This window comes from Procambarus clarkii, chromosome 2 (assembly GCF_040958095.1).
Source record: "Procambarus clarkii isolate CNS0578487 chromosome 2, FALCON_Pclarkii_2.0, whole genome shotgun sequence".
In the NCBI taxonomy this organism is placed as follows: Eukaryota; Metazoa; Arthropoda; class Malacostraca; order Decapoda; family Cambaridae; genus Procambarus; species Procambarus clarkii.
In genome coordinates, this window is record NC_091151.1 from 63,024,512 (window position 1) to 63,031,239 (window position 6,728).

The 6,728-nt window shown below is 44.8% G+C and overlaps 1 protein-coding gene across 1 annotated transcript in view; it reads right to left on the reverse strand.

Moving 5' to 3' along the window:
• Nucleotides 1–6,209, reverse strand: part of LOC138367138 (uncharacterized) — a 59,502-nt gene extending 53,293 nt beyond the window's left edge. Inside the window, exon 1 of the mRNA XM_069328545.1 lies at nt 5,838–6,209. The gene's annotated coding sequence lies outside the window, so the exon portion shown is untranslated. The remainder of the gene's footprint in view (nt 1–5,837) is intronic.
• Nucleotides 6,210–6,728: the final 519 nt, after the last annotated feature.

Here is a 6,728-nt window from a genome sequence, read left to right on the forward strand (position 1 = left end):
GGGTTCTGGCTCTTTGGTCCCGCCTCTCAACCGTCAATCAACTGATGTACAGATTCCTGAGCCTACTGGGCTCTATCATATCTATATTTGAAACTGCGTATGGAGTCAGCCTCCACCACATCACTTCCTAGTGCATTCCATTTACTATCTACTCTGACACTGAAAAAGTTTTTTCTAATGTCTCTGCGGCTGATTTGGGTACTCAGCTTCCACCTGTGTCCCCATGTGCGTGTGCCACCCGTGTTAAATAATCCATCCTTGTCCACCCCTGTCAATTCCCCTGAGAATTTTGTATGTTGTGATCATGTCGCCACTAGCTCTTCTGTCTTCCAGCGACGTGAGATGCAGGTCACGTAGTCTGTCCTCATTACTCATGCCTCTTAGTTCTAGGACTTGTCTAGTGGCATACCTCTGAACTTTTTCCAGCTTCGTCTTGTGCTTGACTAGAAACGGGTTCCATGCTGGGGCTGCATACTCCAGGATTGGCCTTACATATGTGGTATACAAGGTTCTGAAGGATTCCTTACACAGGTTTCTGAAAGCAGTTCTGATGCTAGCCAGCCTCGCATACGCCGCTGATGTTATTCTTTTGATGTGGGCTTCAGGAGACAGGTTTGGCGTGATATCAACTCCCAGATCTTTCTCTCTGTCCGTTTCGTGAAGGACTTCATCTCCCATTCGGTATCCAGTGACTGGCCTCCTAGTTCCTCCTCCTAGTTTCATTACCTTACATTTACTTGGGTTGAACTTTAGTAGCCATTTGTCGGACCATTCCTTCAGTTTGTCTAGGTCATCTTGTAGCCTCATACTATCCTCCTCTGTCCTGATCCTCCTCATAATTTTTGCATCATCAGCAAACATCGAGAGGAACGAGTCAATTCCTTCTGGGAGATCATTTACGTATATCAGAAACCGTATAGTTCCAGGGACTGATCACTGTGGGGCTCCACTGGTGACTCCCCGCAATTCCGAGACCTCACCCCTCACGGTAACTCGCTGTCTCCTGTTGCTTAGGTACTCTCTTATCCAGTGGAGTACCTTTCCTTTCACTCCTGCCTGCTTCTCCAGTTTGTGCACTAGTCTCTTATGTGGTACTGTGTCAAAAGTTTTCTGGCAGTCCAGAAATATGCAGTCTGCCCAGCCCTCTCTCTCTCTCTTGCCTGATTTTTGTTGTCTGGTCATAGAACTCAATCCTGTTAGGCATGATTTGCAATCTCTGAACCCATGCTGATGTTGTGTTTCATGTTCTTTTGCTCCAGATGTTCCACTTGCTTTTTTCGCACAATCTTTTCTATCATCTTGCATGGAATGCAAGTTATGGACACTGGCTTGTAGTTCAGTGCCTCCTGCCTATCACCCTTCTTGTATATTGGGACTACGTTGGCCGTCTTCCAAATTTTTGGCAGTTCACCTGTTACCAGTGACTTCTTGTACACCATGGAGAGTGGTAGGCACAGAGCATCTGCTCCTTCCTTTAGAATCCATGGTGAGATTCCATCCGGGCCTATAGCCTTTGTCACGTCCAAATCTAGCAGATGCTTCCTCATCTCCCCACTGGTAATCACAAACTTCTCTAGTGGTGTCTGGGTTGATGTTTCTTCCCTTATTTCGAGGACTTCTCCTTGCTCTGAGGTGAAGACTTCCTGGAATTTCTTATTGAGTTCCTCGCACACTTCCTTGTCCTTTTTAGTGAATCTTTCTGCCCCTATCCTCAGTTTCATCACCTGTTCCTTCACTGTTGTTTTCCTCCTGATGTGGCTATGCAGCAGTTTGGGTTGAGTCTTTGCCTTGCTCGCTGTGCCATTTTCATATTGCCTCTCCTGCCTCTCTTCTCACCCTGACGTATTCATTGCTGGCGCTCTGGTATCTTTCTCTGCTCTCTAGTGTTCTGTTGTTTTTAATAGTTTCTTCACGCCATTTTACTTAACTGCTTTGCTAGCTTGCAACTCTGATTAAACCATAGGCTTTTCATCTCTATTTCATTTTTTTTCCTTTTGGACTGGGACGAACTTGTCTGCTGCCTCCTTACACTTCTGTGTAATGTAGTCCATCATGTCTTGAACCGTTTTTCCTCTGAGCTCTGTTTCCCAAGCTATTTCAGTTAGGAATTTTCTCATCTCATAGTTTCTCTTCCGGAATGCCGGCCTCTTGTTTTTTGGTCCCTTCCTTGAGTACATTAACCCTTCTTCGACCAAATATTCAAACAACAGTACACTGTGATCACTCATACCACCGAGGGCTTCCAGACCGATTTCCCTTATATAGGTCGAGTCTTGCTGGTTCATCATTGCCTCTCATTCTCGTGGGACACTTGACATGCTGACTTAAAAAGTTTCTAGTCGTCACCTCTAGCAGTTTCGCTCCCCATGTTTCCTCACCTCCATGTGGTTCTCTGTTTTCCCAGTCTATCCTTCCATGATTAAAGTCCCCCATGCTGAGCAGATGGGATGGATTTCTACAGGCAGCAGCGGCTGCTCTCTCAATGATAATGTTAACTGCTATGTTGTTTCTGTCATACTCTTGCCTGGGTCTTCTTTCATTTTGTGGTGGGTTATATATCACTGCTACTACTACTCTTCGTGCTCGCATCGTCATGGTGTCTGTTATGAAGTCTCAGAACACTTCGCTGTCCGGAATAACCATCTCCTCGAAACTCCATTCCTTTCTCATCAGTAGAGCCATTCCGCCTCCTCCCCTTCCTTCCCTCTCTTTCCTTATTACAGTGTAGTCCTGGGGGAAACACCGCATTCGTTATGGTTCCTGAGAGTTTTGTTTCTGTAAGTCCAATTACATCTGGGTTTACTTCTTGCCTTGTTTTTAATCCCATCTATGTTCGAGTACATAACCTAACTCTCTTCTGTCCATTCTCAGTTTCTGTTGATTCCACTGGAGTTGGGGGGTAAGGGATGCCTGGGATGGGTGAACCTAGGAAGGAGAGCCTAGGAGGTCTGGGGTGTGAGGGGGGCTGGGAGGATCTGGAACAAGGGGGGCTAGGGGGTCTGACGTGATGCGGCTGAGGGGATCCGGGGTTGCGGGGTTAGTTGGGGCAAGGGATGGGGGAGCTGGAGGGACATGTGGTGGTGTGGTGGAAGGTCACGGGTTGGAGTGGGATCAGTCTCCGTGGTGTAGTGGTAAGACGCTCGCCTGGCGTTCCGCGAGCGCTATGTCATGGGTTCGTATCCTGGCCGGGGAGGATTTACTGGGCGCAATTCCTTAACTGTAGCCTCTGTTTAACGCAACAGTAAAATGTGTACTTGGATGAAAAAACGATTCTTCGCGGCAGGGGATCGTATTCCAGGGACCTGCCCGAAACGCTACGCGTACTAGTGGCTGTACAAGAATGTAACAACTCTTGTATATATCTCAAAAAAAAAAAAAAAAAAAAAAAAAAAAAAAATGTGTGCAGGGTAGACTGGGGTGAGTTAACAGGGCGGTCAGGGGTTGGGGAGGGGAGGGGTGCCTGGGGAGGGGGGGCCATGAGAGAGGGGGGTGGGGTTAATGGGAAGGGCACAGGCTGGAGAAACAGGGAAGGGCATGGGGTGCAGGAACAGAGAGGGTCTGGGGTAGGGGTTGGGGAAGAAAAAGGGCATGGGGGATTCTGGGGTCAGGGAACATGTGGGCATGATCTGAAGGGGGACTTTACTGTCTGGGGAGGTGCAAGTAATTAGTGGGGGATGGTTGAGGGGTTGGTTGGTGGGAGGCTTCTGTTACAATTCTCCCTATGGGTACTGGCCTACTGGTGGGGGGATTCCCACTCCCATCTGAGGTTCCTCGTGACACTGAGCTGAGACCTGTGGCTCCCATATCCCCACTCCTGTCTCTGCGTCTCCTCCTTGCTTCTGCAGCCTTCCTTCTCTCCTCCCTTGTCATGTCCCTTTGCAGAAAGACGTCCTCGTATCCCCCTAACCTCACAAGTCTGCTCTTCCTGGATAGGATTTTCTCCTTTGTTGCCTCGTTCATGAGCGCTACCTTTATCAATCGTTTCCTTTCCTTCTTGTAGATGCCCAGCCTGAAAACCTTCTCTATGTTGCTATTTGCCTCCTCCATATCCAGTCCCTCCAAGATCTCTGTCATGGTTTCTCGGTCCCTCCTCCTCCACTCCTCCCGATTGGATCCCTCTGGTTCCTGTACTCCTACAACTATAATTGTTCGTTTCCTTTCCAGCATTTGCTTAGTGCATTTTGCAGCTTCCTGTGAGGTAGCTGCTTTCATAGCTGTTGCCCATAGTGGTCCCCATACCCATCCTATGGGCAGTTCATGGGCCCAGACCTATCCTACAAGTGGTATGGGCCCCTTACCCACCTAACAGGTCGTAGTGGACCCGATACCGATCCTACAATAGGTAGTATACACAATACCATCCTGTTTGCAGTAGTTTACCCCATAAACATTCCAACGTAACATCGTTTTCTGTTCACGATTCTACAATACTTTCTTTAAAGATGTTTAAAGCATAAACTAGTGTAAATAATAATGATTGTTGCAGCACTTTTATTTTATGTAATGAATTATAGTGCTTATTATAATTTACTAAGAACAACTAATATTTCTCATAAAAAAACTACGAGCCTTCAATAGGATGTAGCTGATCTGTAATATTCTAAGAGCATGGACAATAGTGGGTCAATTTCACAACCCATGTGGGACCTGAAAACTACAATTTTCATTATAAATGAACCAATCACGACTTTTCTGCTGTCTACGGTGATGGACGGGTACTGTGAGACGTAAATTGGTACGTGAGGAAGAGTTTGGCCTTGAAAAAAATATAACTGGGAATATACCACATATGTACTAATTCATACTATGTATGGTGTTTATACATCTTGCTTATCTGTATCTTTTGCTACCCAGTCTCCCAATCTTTATGTACCCAATCTGAACATCTTTACCATTGTGATCATTGCTGTCTTATATGTGCTGTCAATCTGCTGTATGTTGTCTATTAACCTTGTTTAAATTACTAATCAAGCTGTCAATGTAATCAATCAGAGCTTTAATATAACAATATGCTTTAATATACCTACTTATCTCTCTCATCTCATTTTTCTCTTGTAATGTATCTTTATCATTTATCAATTCTGATTGAAATTACCTACTTAAAATTATCTGCTAGATTAAGGACCTGCCCGAAACGCTGTGCGTAATAGTGGCTTTACAAGAATGTAAATACTGTACTATCCAATGTATTCTCACAAACCCAATGTACCTTCTTGTATATATATAAATAAATAAATAAATAAATAAATAAATCATAAGGAAAATATTAACTATTAGCAATAAGTCATATATGTGCCGTCTTGTGCGGGAGCGGGTTGTATAGTGGTGTGGTGAACCCTGTGGTCATGTATGGTGGTGTGGTGAACCTTGTGGTCATGTATGGTGGTGTGGTGAACCCTGTGATCATGTATGGTGGTGTGGTGAACCTTGTGGTCCTGGTTGCTGGAGTGTTGATCTTTGTGGTAGTTTACACTGGCGTTGTGGTTGTAGTTGTTACAACGCCAAAGTAGGGTTAGACATGTGGTTAATAATTGTGTGAAATGTCGGAAGTTCAACATCACTTACAGAGAACAGCAGTAGTTGTAATATATGAAAAACCCTGGACACTATTGTGGCGGAGACTATATATCTGTGGCCGACGTCTACAAATGAGTGTAGAAACACCTTTGTCCCCTTTGGCTGACGTTAAAATCATTACCTATGGACTGGCACATGAAAATTCTTAGCAGAATAGTTACATATTAAATATATACTTTCACTTGAAAAACTATTAATCTTATGTTGAACTTTTATAATAATTTGTGTAAGAAATAACAACAATTAAGATTATCACAGACCTTTTGTTAGACGACAATAACCGGATGATGTTTGATGTACCACTAGCGCTAAACTGGCTGTTAAACCAAGAGCTATTTGCTGCTTGTTTTACCAAAACCTTATGGCTCACTGGTTTACCAAAAGCTGTAGGCAGGAGAGTTGCTAAGGATAGTTTGTCTCTAATTACTTATCGCTGCACACCAGGCCACACTCTCAATGTAACCAACTGTCACACTCAGGACAAGGCCCTGTGGTCACATTATGGTCAGTACCTTCTGGACACCAGGTACAGTGTTTGCAACAGATAAAATCAATGAATGCTGGTAAAACCAAAAGCAAGACACTTCACTACACACGAGAACTGTTAACAGTACACTACTCACAAATACACTGGCGTTAGCGGTGACACCAAATAAGGGCAAACATGTCGCCGCTACGCAGTATCCATATCGAGGCGGACGGAACGCTGAGCAACAAAAAGCGATACCAGTGACAAAAATGTAACTTTCCTTTCTAGATTATCTTACACACTAATAGCACAGATGTGTGGTCTGTGCTCTCTGCTATATTACTGGTGATATTTATCCCACACGACCGGTCTGTGTGTATTCTGTGCTCCCTCTATGTTACTGGTGATATCTATCACACACTACTGAGCCAGCTGTGGTGATATCTATCACACACCACTGGTCCAGCTGTGGTGATATCTATCACACACCACTGGTCCGGCTGTGGTGATATCTATCACACACCACTGGACCAGCTGTGGAGATATCTATCACTCACTACTGGGCCAGCTGTGTGTGCTCTGTGCTCCCTCTATGTTAGTGCAACCCACTCTCGCAATAACATAGTATCATTTTGGCCAAAGGTTCATAGTTCCTAAGCTGGTAATGTTCATAGTTTATCTG